The following is a 23,650-nucleotide window of genomic DNA, read 5'->3' on the forward strand; positions in this document are numbered from 1 at the left end:
TCTTTTCATTGATGGTTTGTCTTTGTTAACCTTTGGTTTCTACATCTCTTCCCCTTTAATCCATCTCTGATTTCTACAGTTCAAATAAGACATTCCCTTGCAACCCACATACCCCAGTGAGGACACAGGCTTCCAGTAGAGCTGACTGGGTGCTAATTTCAGTCTGTTTCCTTATTGAATCCACCAATTTCTCACAAGTCCCAGAAGCACATTTTTCTGAAAAGACAATTTGTGCTCTAAGAAGACCATGCCTCCTTATAAATATGAGAGTCCCCTGATTTTTCTCATTTTTCATACTGCTAATGCATGAACAAGTCCCATAGTTCTCTCTGTAAAATGTGCCATGTGGCTTGAATGTGCTTCCCATGTTGCCACTGATGGTCACCTAAACTGCAGAAGGCAGGAGGCGCATTTGCACTTCAGTTCAGAGCAGCCCTCCGACAGTCACAGTAGCTATTGATGATGACAAGACAGAGTCGTGGAACGGGAGGGTGGGGGTAGATATTCTGTTGTCCCCATCGAAACAAAGCAAAATGGCTTCCTTCTGTTGTCCCCTGCCATGCCCTCTACAGTTGTGACTGAGTATTAACAGTGAAATCTTTCACCTAAGTCTCATCGCCAGTGTGAGATGGATTTTACAGTCATCGAGTTACACATGAGGAAACATTTTAGGGAGCTTGCCCTAGCTTTTGGATGGCAAGCTCCATTCGAAGAAGGAGCAGCCACCTTGAAGTCTGTGGTGTTGACAACTATGAAAATAGCTTATAGAAACCTCGGGCCAAAGGCTCTCTGCTGTGTGGTCTTTAAAAAGTTATGCAACCTGTCTGTGTCTCATCTTTCCTGCATCTTGTTTTAACTAATAAAATCAGAAAGATGCAGTAAGCAGCTTTGTACTTAATATTTACTATTTGAATTTTCCCCTTGAGATGGAATTCTATTAGTACATATGTGCAGTGTGGTTGAGAAGTTGGACTGTGACTACCTTGATCAAGTATTTCAGCTTAATATAATATTTTCATTACTCAAAAGTTAGTTAAAAAATTTTAGTCACTAAAATTTTAGTCATTAAAACATGTTTGTGTATGTTTAAAACTGGGTTTGTCTGTGATCCTCATATCCCAACCACCTCCCACCACTTTGAATTTTATAGACTTTTAGTAAACAAAGGTGAGATGTGGAGAAAGCTGCAGTTTTAAAGAATCCAATCTTCTTTGCCGTCAAATAGAGAGTGAAGTATTATCCTCAAGACTACTTTATTTCATTTTAAGATAATCTTTAAGAACTATGTGTGCTCTATGAAATATTAAAATGTAGGTGGTGAGTAGAAGAGGACAGTGGGGGTGACTATAACCGAGCGTTGCATACAAACAGGAGAAGTCACCATGAACTCCATCATTCAGAACAATTAGTGTGTGTTAATAGACATGCCAACAAAAGGTACCTAGAGATCATCACCGATGCCTCTACTCTTGAGCTGTAACCTGTATTTTTTATACATCATACATGTGTAAGCGTTTTTAAATATTCATATTTAATTAATCCACACATTGCCCTTTTGCATTCATTATTATGTGACCTTTACTTCAACTAGTAATTTTCTTTCTATTTAGATAAAATTTTATCTTCCCTAAAACCAAGTCCATATTCTTATTTCTCCAGCTGACTAGTATTTTTCTGTGCATAGCATATTGAAGTTAGCATCATTACTTATTCTTATCGCTCCATAAGTTCCTTTTGCCTTGACACCGTTTCTTTGGCCTGGAGTGATGGCTTAGCAGTTGAAAACAACCATTGTTCTTACAGAAGGCCTGAGTAGTTTGGTTCTGACTTCTTCTCTGGTGGTAGCTTGCAACTGACTGCAACTTCAGTGCCAGGGCCCCTGAGATCTTCCTCTTACCTATGTGGGCACTAAGCATCCGACTGGTACACATGCATGCATGAAGGCAAAATACTGATGCACACAAAATAGAGACAAATACATTTTAAAATGCAATTTCAGAAGAGGCCACAGCTCCGTGGGGGAAAAAAATGCTTGCCTTAGCAGGATGCCTGGGTTTCAGTCAGCATCATAAGAGAAGGACAAAAAACAATGTTCTATTCTAAAATACTACTGCCTAGTCCACGACTGAGAAGCTCGAAACTTAAACAAGCGAAATCCAGTGAGAAAGTGCAGAAGCGTACTGTGGTAGACCTTCCAGAAGACAGTACCGAACATGAATCATTAAAGTGTCCCTCAGCCCTAGAGTGAGTGACATCAACATTGCATTATTCGTGGAAGTAGGAACCAGTTTCAGGTAAGTAGTTTAGAGTCACCGGAACCCAGTCGCTGACTTAGGCTTTCTACCTATGTACTCTGTGTGAGAACAAATCCCTGACCCCACAGGGAAGAACTGCTTCTTTCAAATGATTTCGAGCTCATTAAAATGCTTTCCAAACACTTTATGATTGGCCTTTCTAGCTTCTTCCCAGTTAGACTTAAAAGTAGAGTACCTACAGACCCTACCATGTTTTACTTGTGCGTACCGCAGGATGAACAGCACATCCCAGGCACATTCAGCACAGTTATGCCAGGTTCCTGGAATCCCTTCCATCCCATGACTGCTTTCCTATTGCTCGTCAAGAGAATGGATCTTGGATCTTGGGCAAGTTCCACAGCCACTGGGTCTCTGATTGTTTCCGGACTGTAAAAATTAGAGTAAGAGTTTCAATCTCATGCTGAGAGAGTTACACGCAATGCCATATGAAGTATGTATCTGGCACATAACAATCGGTAAAGTGCTTTTAGAATGAATTTGCTTTAAATGAAGTGGAGTTGGACAAACTGCAAAGCACTGCTCTACCAATGTTCTTAGACGCTGTCTCTTTATTATGAACTACAGTCCAGGTAACAGGTAAAACATCTGCTAGGGGTGAGTTTATGTAGCTGCATGACACAGCCTCCTGTACTGTGTAGGTGTGTGCACACTTGATGTGTGCAGGAGCATACACACTTGGCGTTAGTTTATTCCCCGGTAAGAGGCGCATGCTATTGACCCTCACGGTCCCTCCCTGCCCTTGAAGCTGCCGTTCCCATCAAGCAGGAAACCCATCAAGCCAGGGCCAGGGCCACACATCTGTTCTGTAGAGCCATGAGAGAAAATCCAGAATTCTCCTGCCTCTACATATAAGAAAACTACCCAGAGTTCAGTGTAGTCCTCCGCCTACCTGCTGGGAGATGGGGATCCCTGACCTCTAGCACCTTATCTGTTTCTAAAACATGTTAAATGTATTTGGAACTTCAGTTCTAGTCAGCTGGAAAGTGTGTGTGTGTGTGTGTGTGTGTGTGTGTGTGTGTGTGTGTGTGTGTGTGTTTGTGTGTGTGTGTGTGCATGTGTTATGAAAATACAGTGTTGGACCCAGGATAAGTAAAAGGATTAAGGAAGTATTATCCTTGACCTTAAAGATCTCAGAGCATGGGGAAGTAGACACCAGGCTGGTTTCAGGATGGCAGACAGGTGGCTTCTTCTTAGCGTAGAATGAGGAAGGTGAACATTCCAAGATAAAGCCGGAAGAAGAATGGGAGGCCAGGGATGCAGGAAACACTGTGCTTATTCTCCTGGCACGCACAGCACGAAGCACTGGTTTTCAGGGGGAAAAAAGGAGATGCCCAATCAGAAAGGACAATATTCCTGTAAGACCCTTTTTTTAAACATACTCTTTTTAAGGTAATTTTTTATTGACTATTTGGGAATTTCACATAATGCACCCGTGTAACTGTTACCTCCAAGGTCCACCCCCACATCCTTATGGCCTCCCCTCATGAAAACCATAAAGACTAAAATGTCAAATTTGTGTCATTCACATAGTTACTGGAGCATGGTCAAATTCCCAGTGGCAAGCAAGCCCCTTAAAGAAAAGTGAGTCCTCCCATCCCTACCTCGGCCTGTAGCCCTGTGTTGTGGAGAGCTGTAGCCCTGTGTTGTGGAGAGCTGTAGCCCTGGTTGTGGAGAGCTGCACTTCAGGTTTCTTCTCACCACTTTCTCTTCGAAGGCTTCCTGTCTCAGTTGTTACTTTTGGAGGTGGGTGGTGCTTCCTGACACAGACGCTTTCTATGTCTTTCTCTCAGCTGTGAGTCTGCAGTCATCAGAACCACCACTGAAGCAGCTTCCTTGTTCTTTTCAGTCTTTTCAGTCAACAGAAACAAGGACCACAGACTTCCACATGGCATCTGACTAAAACATGGACCAAGGACATCCACCAGGCCACCATGCATCGTACCTCAGCATGGTTTCTGGTGGCAGTACAGACCACAGACATCAGCACGGGACAGGGACACTATCATAGTCCTCAGTATCAGCACGTACCACAGACCTCAGTATGGTGTCCAGTGGCAGCACAGAGCATAGACATGGAAATCAACATGGCTGCTGGCCTTAGCACAACCATGGACCCAAATATGAGCCTTGTTAGCCGCACTGAGCATGGACATCTGAATAGCATTTGGTAGTGATACAGGACACATGAGCCATCCTCCATGAACTCAGACATGGCCCCTAGTGGCAGTACAGACCAAGACATCAACAAGGCCTCTGGTGGTGCTCAGTCCGTGGACATCGACAGGGTTCAGGATCTCTCTACAGCCCCATTCTTCCAACACAAATTCCTTTATCATGGGAAACTGCAGCAACACAGTATATTTTTTACCCACACAGACCTACACACAGATACTCATTGCTATGAATCTTCGGTCTGTCTCAAGGCCTCTGGTGTCTCAAGCACTACCAATACCGATCGTTCTGAAGACTTCTTTGATCACTGCCGTGCTTCCGCTTTTCATCTTCGGATCTGATTCTGTAGTACCCGCTCTTCCTCCCAGTCCAGCAGCTAGTAGACAGAGTGAGTGTTGAGGTGACTGACTCAAATCACTAAATCTGGGCCTGGACTGCAGTCGAGTTGGTCCAGCTGATCTTCCTGAGGCAGTGGCCTCTTCCTGGCAGCTGCCCCACAGTGGCATATGCCGGCCCACCAGTTGAACAGTCCTCTGAGGCAGGAGTGAGTATTAATGCTAGGTAAGACAGAAAGAAGACACAGAGACAAGAGATAGATTCAGGAGGGCTGTCCAGTGAATATTTCTCATAGCCTTTTTATACCCCACAGTGCCGTGAGAAGCAAAAAACACAAGTTAGCAGAAGCAGTGGTTATGTACACACAGGACATCTGTTCCCATCTGGAGGCCTCCCTGTTCCTTCTACCAATGTTAATAGAACATACTGCCCCTCACCTTGAGCCTCAAGTGTATTTCCTCTTACTGTTCCGTGTGTCAGCATGCCAGGAACTCCACCTGCCTGCAGAACATCCTGCTAGGCCAGCAACCCCTGACCTGTTTTGACCCTGCCTAACAGGCAGACTTGCACAGAAGCAGGCAAAATGGCTCCTGACAGAGGCAGGATCAAGCTCTTTATTATTTGTTGTAGTAAATCATGATCTTTTGTGATTTTGTGTGTGTGTGTGTGTGTGTGTGTGAGAGAGAGAGAGAGAGAGAGAGAGAGAGAGAGAGAGAGATGAAGCAAGACACAGGAGAATTCATTTACCAATAGTCTTCTCTAAAAATTCTTAAAGAAAAAAGAAATCCCACTCCATGAGACTCTACTGTAATCTTTTTTTATTGGATATTTTTAATTTGCATTTCAAATGTTATCCACTTTCCTGGTTTCCCCTTCAGAAACTTGCTAGCCCCCCCCCACTTCTCTGAAGGTGTTCCCCCCTACAACCACCCACCCCTTCCTACCTCCCTGCCCTGACATTCCCTTACACTGTGGGAAATATCATTAGCAATACATTTTGTTACCTTTAAGTTCTCAATACATATAGCAAATTCATTGTTTTCAGTAACATTTAAGCATTATTACCAAATTTTTATTCTCTAGTTAAAAATAGACAGTTGTGAGGGTCATGGCGTAGACAGAATTGAAACCCATTAGTGTTGAACAAAAACACTAAATATTTCTCATTAACCATCTCTTAAATATTTTCACATTATTGCTTGAAGACTCTGGTTCTTTGATAGAATAAAGTTTGTGCCGAAAAAGGTAGCAAGACTGGAAGAGGAGAACGGTGTGTGTGGCTGACTGCACACCTGCCATTTAAGAAGCACGGAATTTCAGACGTACAAATTCTATGGTGTCTGGGCATCTGTTGCATTAGTGTGGCTGTGCTTAACACTGCTGAACTGTACTCTTGGAAATAGTTCGAGTGTTAAGTTATTTACTTATTTACTTTTATTATAATTAAAAATAAATGTGGCTGGAGAGATGGCTGCTCTTCCAGGGGCCTCAGGTTCGATTCTCAGAACTCACATTGGCTCCCAACCATCTGGAGCTCCTCTTTCAGGGTATCCAATTCCTTCTTCTGGCTTTCACGGGCACCACACTCACAAATGGTGCGCACACACACATATGCAGGTAAACACACACACACATATACACACACACACACCACACACACACACACACACACACACACACACACACACCACACACACACACACACACACACACCAATTTTAAAAATCATAAAAAGGCATACCTTATAGGGAAAGCTTTCTGGTCAAGTATAGCTGTGCAAAAAATTCTGCTGATGATTTCATCTTGGGATTGCTGGTTCAGAAAAGCTTTGAGAAGCCTTGCAATAAACAACACCATTTAACTTTACTCAGAGCTTAATTCCCAAACGCAATAGTAACAGATTAAGGTATCTTCATTTTCCCCATCTACACCATTCTAGGCGCTGTTGAGAGTCTGTCTCCTACTCTTTCTTGAACAGAACATGAAGTTCACTAAACAGTGTTAACTTCCCAATCTCCAGGTAAAAGCTTTTAACGCGTTCTGTTGCTGACACGGTGTATCTCACAAGTCATGCACCTTAAATCCATGCTTACGGAGCTTGGCGCACCGCATCTGCCAGTGCTTGTCTCTTGTCGGAAACACTTCTCAGCGGTCGTCTCAAGCTTTCTTCACAGTTTTATGTCTAGATACCACTAGCTACAATTGGCACACCCAAAGAATATTCTTTTTCAGATGTAGAAAAAAGGAATAAGCACAAAATCTCTTCACAGTCTTTTTTATAATTTAGAGACACTGCTTAATAAATAAAAACAACAAAAAGTAAAATAAAAAATCTGGCGAGCCATCCTTATACAAAAAACATTGGAAAAGCAGGCTTCTGACCAGGTCAACTGTTAGTTTTGTTCCTGACACTTTCACTTATAGAAGGCCCAAATACTAGGGGGGTGGGGAGGAAATTATGAATGCCTCCTTCTAGAATGACAGACTTCTACAAGGCCAATGGGCCAGCACTTCTTGTTATTACCAAATGATGGGGGATGGAAAAATTTTTAACTCAAGTCTTTCATTAAATAAGTTAGACCTTCCCTAAGAGTATACTTGATAGGAACACAAAACTCAGGCAATATTAACTGCTTTGAGCTGTGCAGATGATGTGTCCAACTTCTTGACTCTGTGATGAGATGTTGCTTACAGAATTCGTGCTCAAGAATCATGCAATCTGCTTACCAAGATAGTCACAAGATGATTTCATGGTTTCAATCAGTTCATGGGTTTTCATTACAGCTACCCCCCAGCTCCACACACCTAGCAGGCCTCACAGTAGACATGAGGCCTGATGTGATTATTTGATAAATTGCAATTGGTCTGTGTTGTAAACTTTATTGTGATGTCATTGTCTGTGGAAAACAGTAGATAGAAATTTTCATTGTTAGCTTGTACAGGTGTGGATATGCACGCCTGCCTGCGTGCAGGTCACTGTCACAGCAGAAGAGGGCACCAGATGCCAGGACAGATGGTTGTGAGCCACTGTGTGGCTGCTGAGAATTGAACTCAGAACCTCTGGAAGAGCAATCAGTCCTCTTAACCGCTGAGCCAGCTCTCCAGCACCGAAATTTTCATTGTTAATTCGTTCCTTCAGTAAGTATTTACCAAGGGTTGGGTACACTTCAGACACTGTGCATAATGGCCATCCACTATGAGCAAATTCAATATTTTGATGCATTCTACCATTGCCAAGAGGGGAAGATAATCTTTAAACAAATCATAGGAATAAGTTGATGGCGGTGGGCATAGTCATGAGATTGGAGGAAAAGAACACCATGCTGCAAGTGTAATCAAGTTGACCTGATGAATTAAGACTCAAACAGGGCTTTTCACAGGAAGCAGACCCAACTGAGAGCAATGATGTGTGCTCAGAAGAATTGCTTAAGAAGAGGAGTAAGGGGGGCTGGAGAGATGGCTCAGCGGTTAAGAGCACCGACTGCTCTTCCAGAGGTCATGAGTTCAATTCCCAGCATCCACATGGTGGCTCACAACCATCTGTAATGGGATCTGATGCCCTCTTCTGGTGTGTCTGAAGACAGCTACAGTGTACTTGTATATGATAAATAGATAAATCTTAAAAACAAAAAAAGAAGAGGAGTAAGGGTTAATCCCTGTGGAATCCCATCCTGGAAGAGTAGTTACTGAAATACCTGGGGTGTTTTCTGTACTTGAAATGGGCTAGAAGAATCAGTGTAGAGCTATCAAATGTGCCGTGTGTGTGTGTGTGTGTGTGTGTGTGTGTTACACGCACACACACACACTGCCTTTCTGGTCCTATTCTTGTATATTATTATTATTATTATTATTATTATTATTATTATTATTATTATTATTATTAACAGTAGAAATGTGTAGCAGTGAGTTTGGGCTAGGCTGCTTTGTGTTGCCGGCAGGTCGTGTGCTTCCAGCCATCCACCCAGAAACTCTTTGGATCCGCGAATGAAAGACACTCACACATTTACTTATTTTTTGAAGTGCTTTGGCTACTCAAAGCCTGGGTAGTTTTAATCCTCCCTCGTCTAGCATAATTTTCCCTCCAATTCTCCTGGCTCAACACCTAAGTCTACCTTTAACTTTGCTGCCCTGTTACCTTCTGTGAGGTTCATTAGTCTATGCTGCCCAAGATGCTTCCAGGCAGCCCTCCTGGGACCATTTTCCCTTACCATCTAAGCTTCAGATGATCTTCCCTCTTCAGCTCTAAATCTGATCCATCTCCCCCAAGTCATAACGATTCTGCATCTCCTCTCTCCTGTGTCCTAGCCTGCCTGCCCCATTTCCCTTTGCCCAGCCATTGGCTTCTGGGAGTCTTCTTGGCCGATCAAAAACCAATTGGAGACGAGGACTTTCAGCATTTGGGAATGCAGATTCCCGTTAGAATCAAAGCATTAGAACCAATCTCCAACAAAGATGTAATATTTTACAGACCAAAGCCCTTATAAAAATCTCCATAAATCAAAAGAACTTCGATTAGCTTGTCCCATAAGAATATTTTTTGAAACTTCTAATGTCTTAAGACTATAATGTCTGATAAAAACCCTAATTGGTTAAGAGATTTTTCCCATTTCTACTGAATACTGGAACAGGAAATAGAGGTAGTCTGAGACTTATGGGCCTTCAGATACCCACAATTCTCATATGCCATAGCTCCTCCTCCCCCTCTCCTCTCCATTTGCCACTCACTTAGACATATAAAATATTAATTAGTAACAGAGTCCAGTCCTCCAAAGACAACACTACAGGAAGTGGAGATGAGGACACCCAAAGCATCCAGTACATCTGCGTGCATCTGTGGTCATCTTTTCGCTTGTTTTATACCACCCTCTCCCAAAGGTGAGGATCCCAGGGAGCAGGGATTTAACATCTTCTATGTGGTACTTTACAGGTATGCTCTCTCTGTTCTGTTGTTGCATCTTAAGTCAGATAAATACTTAGAGACTACTAATAAAGTACATTACCAAGTTTCAGACATGCTCCAGCTGCACATCCAGCTCTCAACTATCAGGTCTTAACTCCAATGACCAGATGAAGCACACTGGGGCACAGAAGAGTGTCCTGTGAAGACAGGGAGTCCTGTCTGGAGAGGCAATAGCAGCAGGGTAATGCTGCCTCAGAACACAAAATAGAGAGCAACAATATGGTCAGCTAGTCTTTCAGAGGGTGTTTGGAATGACTGTCAAAACTTCATATGTGCTCTGTGACAAGAGAGCTGCTTCCTTCAAGCTCGAGTGGAACCTGAGCCAAGAAACCACAGCGTTCGTTAGTCTCTGGCTGTTCTGTTGCCTCTGACTCACATAATGGAAACGGACATCATGCCCAAAGAAACCCCTAACAGGGTCTCTTATCTGAAAGGAGATGGGGGAAGTCGTAGTTCAGTATTCTTAAATGTACTCCCGTGAACCCCTCACAGAAGTGTAACATACAAGACTAAAAGTTTATTATGCAGTTGTTTTTCCCAACACTAACTGTGGGACCAGTTGGAGGTTCTTAATCCTGCTATCTCTACACAGCTCACTATGTTATCATAAGGTGTTGAGAGAGTGTATGGGGCACCTCTTCTCCTTCTCTTCTCCTTCTCCTTTTCCTCCTCCCCCTCCTTCTCCCCCTCCTCCTCCTCTTCTTCCTGCTCCTCCTCCTCCTTCTTCTCTTCCTCCTCCTTCTCCTCCTCCTCCTCCTCCTCCTCCTCCTCCTTCTCTTCCTCCTCCTCCTTCTCTTCCTCCTCCTCCTTCTCTTCCTCCTCCTTCTCTTCCTCCTCCTCCTCTTCCTCCTCCTCCTGCTCCTCCTCCTCCTCCTTCTCTTCCTCCTCCTCCCATTCCAAAGCAGCAGTTGCTTATATTTCATGAACATTGAACAGATTTAGAATCCAAAAGGCAACTGGCAAGCCACAGTGCGCCATATGTCACATTTACCCACTGCAGGTGTTCCGCCTCTTGACTGGCAGCTCGCAGGCTGGCTGTGGTCCAGTCTAAGAAGGAGAGAAGAGCTCGGAAACTGCACTCAGCCTAAGCCTCCATGAGGGCAAGTCTGCATCTGGGTTTAGTTTACAGAATGGTGGTCATCATCTACACACATGCAATTATTGGAAATGTGTTGGTTGGTGAACTTTGGCTCCTCATTAAATACATACTCTTGGGCAGGGCCGCTCAGGACCCCAGTTTTGCAGAGTTGAGAGTGATTCAAGAATTGAGGTACTGGCTCCAAAATAGATGGCAGCCAACAGATTCTGTAAAAATGTTTTCAATGTGGTTTACTCTTTAAAGTACCATATTTGGGTACAACTGCAGCAGTGCATCGAGGTGTAGGACCCAGTCACTTCTTGTCACTCTTGCTCCTGAGTTGTTCTACAGTATCAGTCAGTGTCCCTTACACATCTCTTAGTGCATCCCTTAGATGCTCTGCTCTTCTCAAACTGAGATGGGATAAAATTCTCGCCAATGGATGATGATAAATTAATTGTTGATGAGCCAACCGTTTGGGGTGTTGAGCTTAAACAGGAGAGATATAAATCAGTATGACGATAACTCTAACCATTCCATAAATTTTAATATCAGTTGCAATTTCCTTTACTGTCTCAACTAAAGAGTGGGATTTTCAAATCGATCTCCTATAAGCTTTTTAAAGTATTTATTTTTTATTAATTTTATTTTTTAAACAGTGATGTAAAAGTAAACAGAATGTAGTTTTGACACATTTTGAAATATTTATGTTTTTGTAAAATGCTGAGTATTTTAGGCATGTAATCATTTCTGTACACCATGCATTTACACACTCGACGCTGCCTTTTCTTAGCTGCCACCAAAGCATGGTGCTTCCTGTAAATATGGAGACTGTGAAACACATGTCCAGTTCCTCTCTGGTTCTTGGGATTAAAGTAGTCAGCCTACAGCCATCCCCACCTCCACTGTTGCAAACTGAGCTTTTAGCATCGGGAAATGTGTCTTCCTCAGTGTTGCTGGGGCCCCCCCAAGCTGAGTTCTTGTCATAGAGAGCTGCACTTGGATCCTTTCCAGTTCCTCTGTGCAACTCGTGAGTAAGCTTGATTGATTTGAAAGATGCTTACAAATATTTTGGAAGTTTTTCTTCCCAGTTTTACCCCCTGCTCCCAAAAGTGCACTTTTGGGTGCACTTCCAAGGGAAGTGGTAAGGCTGAGTTATATATAAAACCATGAATATATCAAAACTCGTTGTTGGTCCTTAGGGATCAACTCTCTTTTCATGGGTTCCGTTTACCTTAGGGAGCGATAAGCTGTTTGAGATGAAAAGGCCAACAAGGCAGTCACGTTGCTTTTCGTCTGGTGCACTGCAGTTATAATCCAGGATGCCTCTTTGCTAGGGCTATAGTTATGCAATTCCCCTTTCCCTTCACACCATCTCCAGAGCCTAGGAAATTAAAGGCACCGTACTCCAATTATATCTATTCCTCCCTGCCCTCCTTGAGAAATCACACATGATCATGAGAGGTCTGGGCAACCCAGCAGCTAGAGTATCTCAACGGAGAGCAGCGGAGGTCAGGAAGTAGTGTGGTATGGGGAGACACACCTGCAGTGGCGTCTCCATTGAGAGAACTGAGCACTTGATACGGTCCTCAGCACCCGATAAAGTCCATCAGCACTCTGTGAGATCAGATCTGGCACAAAGAATGAATGGGAAAACAGGGAAAGAAAGCCTGGTCTGAGATTTTAGAAGGGGGGGGCATTGTTGTTGTTTTGTTTTGTTTTTTAAACACAGGGGATCAGTGTGGTAGACAGGGCAGCATTCACGACCACTCAGCCTGTGAAGCAATAACACCACACTCACGGAGCGTCTGCCTAGTTAACTGATTTACTGCATCTCAACTATTTTCTAAGTAGGGGTGCTGCATTTGAATTTGCAGAGTCCTGAGAATTCCTATTGCATATACTGTGTATATAGCTCAGGAAAGAGCGAAAGGAAGCCATATGCCTGTTTTATATTTATGTTTAAATACATAAATGACCTCTGTTCTTCCAACATTTAAGGTACCAAGGTATGCATTTATTTAATATGTTAATGTACATGTTACCAGAAGGACAGGATATGGCCTAAGCTATTAATCTTGAGCTCTTTCAATTCTCCTTTTGAGGTGGGGTAAACCCAGGTTACCCAACTCTAGGTTCTGAAATAGATGCTGACCCATTGAAGACCATTCATGGCTGCTAACAGTACCAAGACTGGCAATACGCCCCAGTCACCCAAAATCTAGGAGCTATGTCCTTTAGGTTCACAGGACAATGTAAAGACAAGCATGCTCAGGGAGGGGATAAGCTAATGTTTCTTTTCCACGTGACTTGATAAGCAGCTATGTCACTTTCCTTCCCTCTCACAGCTGCCACTGTAAGCCTCCCCAGTCCATGCCTCTCTAGCTGTGGTCCACTGAAGGTCTGCTGTAGTTGTCCATGAAGGAACATGTTTGTACATGCCAACACCCATGAGGACCGCATGAGGACCAGAAGGGCCCCCCAGCTAGAGTTCTATGCCTGCCTTATCATTGTGGCCTTATGATACAGTCTTGTATTTAATTTCCAAGTAGTTTCTGGAGTTTTACCAGTAATTCCACTTTTCACCTTCAATCAGTCTGGATTGTTTTTATTAGATTATGCTCCTTCATGTTTAGCTATTATCTTCATACTGAAGCTCAACAGGGACATGACAAATAAAGCACTAGATTAAAAAAATCTAATGAGTATAGATCTTGTTCATAGAAAATGAACAAATTCTTAATGAACATAGTATCTACAGAAATTCTTAGCAGAATGTTAGCAAATCCAATCCAAGGGCATGAGAACGCTATCTCCAGTATTAGATTAATCCAGAGGTAATGTATGACTAGGTTTACCCCTGGGGGTGCTCAGGTCCAGAAAAGCAGGCTCCAGAGCCCAGATGGCATAGACACTACATAATCTATGAATCTGGGGGATCACTTAGAATTCCTGATAGATCACACAGTCTTACTCATTTCTGTCCTGACACCCCTGGTTCATACGTCACGTCAGCAGTGAGGAGAGCGAGAATTTTGTCATCACTTTATTTTCCTATGGAATGCACAGTTTGGGGGAAATGAAGTGGGGGCTGGTCACTTCTGATCAAGAGTGGGGAGCTGCATCATGGACGCATGCTAAACCCTCACCATGACAGATTCTAACTGAAGTTCCACGCTCACCTACTTTCTGTGTTCCTTTGTTTACTGTTAGAACTAAAGAGCCAACTCCATCACCTTTGGTGACATGCCAAGTCATTTTCCACGTTAAAAAAAACCCACAATTATAGATGTTGTTGGGGTCTGAGCACCAAAGCAATATCCCTCTCGTTGTCTCACGGTGAGTAGGGAAATATCAAGAGAGTACTAGACACTGAAGTGCATATCAGATCACAGTAGGTGAAGATCCACTGCACAGATCCACTGGGGTCTCCTATCCTGCTTCTTGCTGTAACTCCTAGGCAATGGGGTAGGAGGAGTGCACACAAAATAAATTCCAAAGTACAGAATTGTAATTCTTTACATTGGAAATTGATTTCCAGTGTAGGGATCTTCTATATGCCCCTGTATTCTTCGAATTAAACATTTAAGATATCTCTAATACAAGGATTTCTATCCAAACTACACAGAATCAACACAGAAATATATATATATGTATATATATATGTATATATATACAATTATAGTTGGTCTTATGTTCCCTTGGATTCATCCCATCACACACTTATCACAAATATCATCACTAAACAGTCATAAAAAAGTAAGCTTCCATTTCAAGAAGATATTTGTATGTATTCATGTGAGTGCACACCATGCATTGTATGTGTGTGTTCATATGTGCACACACCATATACATGAATGTATGCATGTTCATTCATTCGTATACCAGTGTTAGAAAGTCTGTGTGGAGAATTAGGGCTGACTGTTTCTCCCTTGTGGAATATGCACACTTTACTAATGGTTAGTTTATTTTAAAATTGTTCAAAGAGTCTCCACTCTAGGATAATTTCTCATCAGTGGATAAGGACTAGAGAATTGCTTGAATAACAATGCTTTTGTAAATTGAGATTTTTTGATATTTCATGAAACGAGTGTTCCCCTTTTCCAATTTTAAGAAGTTAGTAAAAAAAAAAAAGAATCAGATTTCCTGATTTGGGTCACTTTTGTGGTCAGATACTGGCCCTCTTTTTTCCTCACTTACAAGTTTATGTTTCTCAACTGTATGCCAGTGGGAAGCCACACATCCAAGAACATTTGGGCAGCAAAACTGGCCTTGATTGGAAACAGGGAGGCAAAGATGCACTAAGTTCGGTGGGAAGGGAAAGGGGGTAGACCTGGGAAGAGTGGGGAGGGAGGGTAAACATGGCCTGCAAAATTCTCAAAGAATTAATATAACTATAATGCACGCATGCACACAATGCATTTAATTATAGTTCTTCTTACCCACCCTTCCAACTGCTCCTAGGTCTGCCCCATTCCGGGTCTCCTCCTACTTTAATGTCCTTTCGGTTTTTTTTTTCTTTGTTCCAAGGAAGAGACTCTCCCTTAACTTTCTTACCGAGTAGTTTTAGGGAGAGAGGTTTAATTTCTGGTCGTTCATCTCAAATGGACTCATTTAGAGTGTGATTGGGGGTCTAGGTTTAGACCCTGCGTCAGGCTGAATCCATGCAGGTACCCTGTCCAGCAGCACTGGACAAGTCTACTTCTGTCTCATGTATCCTAACTGTTCTGTTCGCTGTGCTGCCATCTGGAGCCTTGCACAGGAGAGCCTAATAAATACTGCATAATAATAAATATTCAAGGCGTATTCAGAATTTTTATGTAAATTCTACAAAACAAAATCTCTTCTGTTCCCACATTCATTTGTAACTACTATGCCTACTAAATATGAGAATGCCAAGATTTCTTGTTTCCAACTTAGAATATCTGTATTCTCGTCCTCTCTCTCTCTCTCTCTCTCTCTCTCTCTCTCTCTCTCTCTCTCTCTCTCTCTCTCTTTCTCTCTCCCCCTCTGCCTAAAAAGAGGATGCACACATTTCTTTGTTTCTTCTCATTGCACCATTGATCTGAGTTATCACTGTTGTTCCAGGGCTTTCAGTCACGCAGCACCATCCCTCACACACCCCTCCTGTTTCACCCGATTCCCCTCCTGAATCTTTACAGAAGCAGTGGGGACAAATCTCTCAGGTTCTGGAACTTTCTCTTTAAATCACAACAAAACCACATTATATCCTTATTAATTTAAGTTTCTAAAGAATAGTAATTGTATACTGCTTACTGCATTTTCGTGAATTAAGTTATTTATTTTCATCTAAATCAAAGCTTCCCTTTCCTCCTCTCCACCCTGTTCCTCCCTTTTGCCCCTTTCCTCTCTCCTCATCCATCCTCCCATGGATATCAGCCAACCTTGGCATAGCAAGTTGCAGTAACACTGGACACATCTGCATCTTCTCCAATTGAGGTTCTGTGAGGCAGCAGCCCGTTTAGGGGAAAGGGTTCCAAAGGCAGGCAGCAGAGTCAGAAACAGCCCCTGCTCTCTCACTCTTAGGAGCTCCACATGAAGGCCCAGCTGCACATCTATTACATATGTGCAGACTGCCTAGGTCCATCCCATGGATTATTTGGTGGTCAGTTGAGTCTCTATGAGCCTCTTTGGGCCTATGGTTAGTTGATTCTCTAGTTTTTCTTGTGGTGTCCTGGACCTCTCTGGCTCCTTCAATCCTTCCTCTCCCTCTCCCTGAGCTCTGCCTAATGTTTAGCTGTGGGTCTCTGCATCTGCTTCCATCAGTTGCTGAGTGAAGCCTCTCAGATGACAGTTATGCAAGGCCCTTTCTTCAAGTAGAGCAGAGTATCATTAACAGAGATGGGGTGGGCTCCTCATAGCATGGGTCTCAACTGGACCAGTCATTCCTTCAAGTTTTGCTCCCTATTTACCCCTTCATGTCTTGCAGGCAGGACAAATTGTGGGTGGAAGGTTTTCTGGTTACATTGGTGTCCCAATCCCTCCACTGGAAGTCTTGCCTAATAAGCCCATATCCCCCATTGCTAGGAGTCTTAGCTAGGGTCACTCCCATAGGTGCCTGGGAATTTCCATTGTCCTAGGTTTCTGCCTCATCCCAGAAATGTTTTCCCATTCCAACTGTCTCTCCAATACTCTCCCTAAATCCTACCCTGTCCTGATCCCTCCTGCTACCATCCCAGCCCCTTCCCAACCCAGTCCCCTCCCTCTATTCATCCCCAATGTCTATTCTATTGCAACCTCTCAGTGGATTCCAGAATCTCCCCTTGAGCCCTCCTTGTCACTCTGGGTCTGTGGGTCATAGCATGGTTATCCTGTACTTTAAGGCTAACTTCCGCTTATGGGTGCATAGCATGCTTGTCTTTCTGGGCCTCAGTTACCTCACCCAGGATGATCTTTTCTGGTTCAATCCATTTGCCTTCAAATTTCGTGACGTCATTGTTTTTAACAGCTGAGTAGTACTCCATTGTGTAAATGTACCACATTTTCTTTATCTGTTCTTTGGCTGAGGAATATGTAGGTTGTTTCGAGTTTCTGGCTATTGTGAATAAAGCTGCTAAGAATATGGTGAAGCAAGTCTTCTTGTGATGGGATAGCGCATCCTTTGGGTATATGCCCAGGAATGGTAGACCTGGGTCTCTAGGTAGATGTTTTTTTTAATCCTGTCATATTTAGTTAGTGTGACTCCCTGGAATTCTAGAGGTGGTTAATTAACTTTTAAAGAATTTCTCTTATCCCCCTCTTTCTATAAACTGTGACCCCTCCCAAACACGTGGTTTTCACTGTTTTTTTTTTTTTCTCCATCTTTTTCATCTCCTTCAACCTCCAAGTGTAGGTTATCCTTGGTGTTTTCTCTTTGTCCTCATGGGTCCTTCCCTGAAGTGTCACACGGCATCAGAGCTAGTGTCTCTGCCTGTGATAAACTCCTCACCTAAGTGTCTCTCTCATTGCTTCTGCTTACTACTTTTTCCCCCAGGGATTCTTCCGAACTTCACAACTGAATCCAATGTCAACCAACCCCTCGCTAACACACATACACACCCTGGCTTGTTCCCAGGGCTACTGATGGCCTCCACTCCCACATCATGAAATCAGAAGCATTAGTGTGTAAAACCCTCCCCCCTTCATCTCAGTGTTATCAATTTTACTTCTGCAGTAATTCTCTTTTGTTCTTGCTTCCTCTACAGTCACTATCTGTCTCCTGGGACACTAAAACAGAGACTTGGCGTTTTATATCTTTATGTCATGTTATAGACTTGTACTGCTAATAAGGAGCTACAGAGCTGTAGGACACACGTAAAATGTGCAATTGGATACTTAATAATGTAAATATCTCATTGATAATTTTCCATCATTTACATGTACATTGACTTATTTTGTGATGCTTGGATCCTTTTACTTACTTATGGATCCTTGAATGCATTCCTTTTAGGTAGCAGCATTAATACAGAGCCTGGAGAACCTTTGTTACTCTTTTCAATGGCACAAACAGTTTCTCATTGTGTGAAACGTCACTGACCACAGAAGCAATGACTAACATACATTACTTGTTAAATGTTTTCAATGTGTACCTCCTTTAATCTCAAACCGAAACCTATCCATTCCACATTCCATGGCCTGGACTATCTCATACCAACCTAGCTACAGCAAGAAGCAGAAACTAAGACTGCAAGTGTCTTTAAATTTCCCCTCTGTACTTTTCCCTGTCCTGTGGAGTTTCAATTATCTGTGAACCTCCATGGAGATATCTGAACCTCCTTGTACTTCTTCTTCTTATCCCTTCTCTCCAGTTTGTTCTGAATACATGTTATGGCTCTCTCTCTCTCTCTCTCTCTCTCTCTCTCTCTCTCTCTCTCTCTCTCTCATGAGATAATTAACTGCGATAACACAGAGAACCCAGGATTTTAATAAAGTCCTTCTGGTCCCTAAAATTATGTTTGACTGTTAGCCTGGATTGGTTTAATTTGGTTGTCTTAGGTAAACTTTCTAACAGTGCATTTCATTGTTACCAGATGCTAGCAAGACTACTCTTCCTGTACCTAGCATATAGGTTGTGAAGGGAAACCATTTATGAAGAGAGAGAAAAGAATGCTTAATTTAAACTCTTGTAAATTCTACCAGAGCACCAACTGGTTTTCACTTGTCTTCATATAATATAAAATGAAACAGTCAAAGTGAAGAACAGTGTCTTTTGCTTTTGCTCCTTATTCCTACCCACACATTCTCAATCTCCCTAGTACCTGTTTCTGCTTTAAAGTCCCTGATTGTGACAGGTGACTTGCAAGGAGGCTGAAATGCTGGGATAGTGAAGTGATGGTTCATAGGGTTCAACCCCCAAAACAAAATATCCATTTGAACACTTTCCGCATAAACAAAATTGCTTACATGTATACATACAAATAGCTTGAGAAGATACATATTTTAAAGGTATTCCTAGTTACTTAATAAAGTGATTTTAACCCCCCCAAAAAAATTTCCTTTCAGACATCATTAACAAAAGACATAAACCAGTGTATTATGTTAGCAAATGCAAGAATAGAATAATAATAAATCCAACTGGAAGCTGTATCAGATGTCTTTGTCTTCCTTTGTGGGAGCTGGCGGACCTGCCACTTTTAGTAAACAGCCTATGATGTGCATTTTGGGGGTGGGGTGAAATCTCATTTCTCTTGTTCTGCTGTTGCTATGGTTACCATCCTACAGAATCCCTGCACACACCAATAGAGAAGAAAGGAGAGGAAAGCAGACTACAAACAGAAATTTAAATATCTAACCACCCCTTCCAAACTGTGGGGACCTTTACAAGAAATTGCCTAGCATAGGGTCAGGAGCCTTCAGCACCCACATCCCAGGATTACCCTTCAGTCTGAGATCCAGCATCACTAAACTAAAGGAGAGACTGCAGAGTCCATTGTGGCCACAGACTCCTAAGTTACAAACAAGAGTTCCAGTCTGTCATAGACTGACAAGCAGAACATGAGAAGCCGGGGTCCAAAGGGTTAGTTTGGGGAGCAGAAGAAAACACAGGAATGGAGGTAGGGCTAATGTAGATTCCCAGAACCCAAATGAATTGGAAATGGATCTCAGTCCTCACTCATGTACTTCACTCTTCGTATACAGGAACAGTGGTTAACAAGACATTCTCTTCTCTTGGTAATAACCATGATCAGAAATGACACCTCTTAAGAAGAAAATCAGTCCACAGCCCATGCAAAGCTACAAGTTGGAACATTAATGCAAAATTTTAAAATACAAAGCTTTATACATCCCATCCTTTGAGAAAGAATTCTATAAACATTCAAAGAACTTTCTTCCACAAAGAGCTAATATCTTCATGGAAGGAATAGATGATAAATCTAAGTTTTCGATGGAAAATTCTCCAGCTAGAGTTATCCATTTAAACTCAATAAAAGTGAGGCTTGGCAGAAAATATTTTAAAAAAGAAAAAAAGAAACATACACAAATTTACCTTGTTCTTTCTCATGGGAGAGGGCAAGTACGTCATCCTATCTGCTTTATAATGAACAAAATACCTGAATGAAGCAAGAGATGGGGAATCCAGCCTTACCTCTGCCATCAGCTTAGTTGAGCAATGTTAGGAAAACCACTTCACCCATATTTGCCTTTTTTTATTTGCAAGTGAGCTACACTTTCATTATTCATCCTGCAACCATTTTTACTGTAAAATTGAAGGACTGAAAACAATGTGTTTCGAAGTACAGACATTAAGACTAGGCCAACATTTTGTTGCTTGAACTTAGTATTTGTTCCTGAGGAAGGAATGTTTAAGGTTGTAATGAAACAGCTGAGATCTTATCCAGTGACCTTAGAACATCCGGAACGTCCCACTCCTAGTCCGCCTCAGTGACCCTGCTCTGGGCCTTTGGAGAGTGACTTCAAGAAGAGATGAAGACATCTTTTGGTTTATTAATATTGTGTCATGAATCACAGTGTTTTTCCTTCCCAAGGAGGCCTGGTGAGTACTATAAGATGAATTAGCACAATCTATTACATTAGTTTCCTTCTAGTGGGAGGTTTAAGTCATTAAATTAATGATCTAATCCATATTTCTATGAAGTTAACAAAATGCATGCGGTTAAAGTTGCACTTAATCCCCAAATGATGCAGACCTCGATAAATGCCCACATAAGATTCCATTATTCCTCCATAAAGAAAATTCTGTGAGAATTAAAAATAAAAATAAAATTAGGCCAGCAGATTAAACAGGTATTTTACAACTTTGATTTTCCCACATGCAGTGGCTTGCATTAAACAGAGCTTGACTCTCAGCGTTGGCGGCTGTAGGTGGAGGGATCAATGTGTGGGCTGATTATAGGTGCTGATTGATTACATTGCTGTAACCGTTCAAGAAGAATTGGAAATGGGGGTGAAACCTCATAAGCCTTTTTTTTTAAGTGTGTTATAGCTCTTTTGAGATCTTTCTGTCTCAGAAACAGTTGAGAAGGACAGAGAGCTTTGGTGACTGTCTAATCAGCCTGCTGATTTTATCAGTATCCCCAAGGTCAACATTACAGAAACCACAAAACCAAACCAAGCCTTAGTTCGTAATTTTATCAAGTATTGCCAGCTATTCTAATTCATAAAGCTGGAAATGTGAGCATTTCACCTTCATGAAAATAATCCCGAAAGAAAGTGGGGGGCAGAGAGACAGAGAGATAGCAATAACTTCACTACTGAGGGATTTCCATGCCTACAAGACACAAGCTGCCCCTGGATGGTACGGTGTCTATATCCATTCTCTTTGTCTTCCCTTTTCTCTGAACTACTAACTTTTTTTCTCCCCTAGGCCACTGTAATTAACCTCACCCTTGACCCTCTGTCTCATATCTTTTCTATTTATATCGCTTCCTCTTCCTACAGAAGACTGATCGAATTTCCTGAACACAAATCAGGTCACTCGTGGTCTAAAATTCTTGAGACAGCGCTCACTTGTGTTCAGATGCAATCTGTGCCCTTTCTTCATGTCTCACAGCTTCCTCCACAGGTGATATCCTGACTTACCTTTCAAGTGCTTTGTCATCTGTCAAGTGTCACTTGTCTCTGAGATGCTCTGTAACCCTGCCCCATCCCTCTCTGTGTCTAGGTAACTCAGCCTGTCTACAGCGAACGTTTACAATCCTGAACTTACCTCATCTCCACATCTCCATCCTGAACATAACCCATAGCTCATTACAGTGCCTTATGCAAATAAATGTTCAATAAACACTGACTGAAGAAAAGACAAAGGGAGGAATAAGTTGCAAGGTTTGTTGTATCTGTTTGAATTTCAAATATTATTCCTTGGTTATCGTACGCATATTTTTACAGAGTCCTTACTATATGATAAGCCACACATTACTTTAATGCTGCTTTCCTTTCAACATTTTTTCTACTACTTTAAAAGCTATTAAGGCAGACAAATCTTTCAAAACCAGTCAGCTGAATTGCTACAGTCACTTGGGAGCTGTTAGTGTTCTGCACAATTGCAAATACAATTTAAGCTATAGGTAAATCTTTTTAGTTTTTAAGTTAAGAGCAAATAAAATGTTAATAAAAGCCGGTGCTCCATCTAACCACATCCTTTGCATGTGTTTTTATAATGAACTGAAGAGCTGGGAATGCACCTGTATCCCCCAAGCGTTCATAGCTCTTTTGTGTGGATCTAGGAAGGCTGTGTGTTTCAGACCCGATCTTCCCTGTGTTCACCATAAAGTACCCTACAGTCAAAAGACACTTGAACTGGGATAGTCTGGATTTCAATCATGTTAAAAATAACAATAAGTTGGAAATGTAGAGATGGCATGTTCCAATTTAAAATGGAGAAAAATAAACCCCTAAATAAAATATGTTCTATTGAAGCCATGCTAATATTCTCCTATTCAGTTGAATCTATCAGAGTTGGTTCGGTGTGTTTGTGTGTGTGCATGATGATATAATGTCTTTTTCTGGATATAATAACTAGGTTCTGAACAATAAATTAGATCAATTGTTGTCTGTTGGAAATCAAATTAACTGAAAGAAACTTCAGAACAGATTGTAGTCCACTGACTATAAATGCATTTGGACAAAAGGGTATAAATCGGGTTCCTAAAGATATGTATAAAAATGATTTCATGAAAATAGACATGAATTATCCAACATTATTCACATATGCAATTAAGAGTACACGTGAAGTGACCCATGGCTCCAGCCGCCTTGGACCCATGGCCTTGTCGGGCATCAATGGGGGAGCACCCTCATAGAAGCAGAGGGAGGGGGATGGGATAGAGGTTTTCCAGAGGGGAAACTGGGAAAGGGGATAGCATTTGGAATGCAAATTTTAAAAATTCAATGAAAAGAGATCTTATGACTATCAAAAATTAATTTTGACCTCTTCAAGTCCAACAGACTGTGCGTGAGTCTGCCCGCCATGCGGCATATCGCTTTCTACGTTATGCAGTGATGCGAGATGCAGTTGGCTTGCTAACACCTGAAGTGGCTAAAACTTGTTCTCATCCTAAATGAGTCAGAAAACACAGTGTGGTGCTTCCCTTCTAAAGGAAGCAGAAAGGGGGAAGGAAATCAGTGATGAGCGTAGAAATCATGACAGTTGAGTGTGGGTCCATGTATGTGTTGGCTAAGCCATCTGAACTCCGACCACATAAACAGCTGTAAGTTCCAATACTGAAAACATTTATAAGCTATTCTAGTTGTGTGTATGTATGTGTGTGTGTGTATGTGTGTGTGTGTAAAACACAGAAAAAATGACTCTAACTTGTGGAATTAGTTATA

The 23,650-nt window shown here is 42.1% G+C and overlaps 1 protein-coding gene across 3 annotated transcripts in view; it reads left to right on the forward strand.

Moving 5' to 3' along the window:
* Lhfpl3 (LHFPL tetraspan subfamily member 3) overlaps nucleotides 1-23,650 on the forward strand; it is a 525,961-nt gene that overhangs the window by 127,699 nt on the left and 374,612 nt on the right. The window lies entirely within an intron of this gene.

Source organism: Rattus rattus, chromosome 6 (genome assembly GCF_011064425.1).
Source record: "Rattus rattus isolate New Zealand chromosome 6, Rrattus_CSIRO_v1, whole genome shotgun sequence".
NCBI lineage: Eukaryota > Metazoa > Chordata > Mammalia > Rodentia > Muridae > Rattus > Rattus rattus.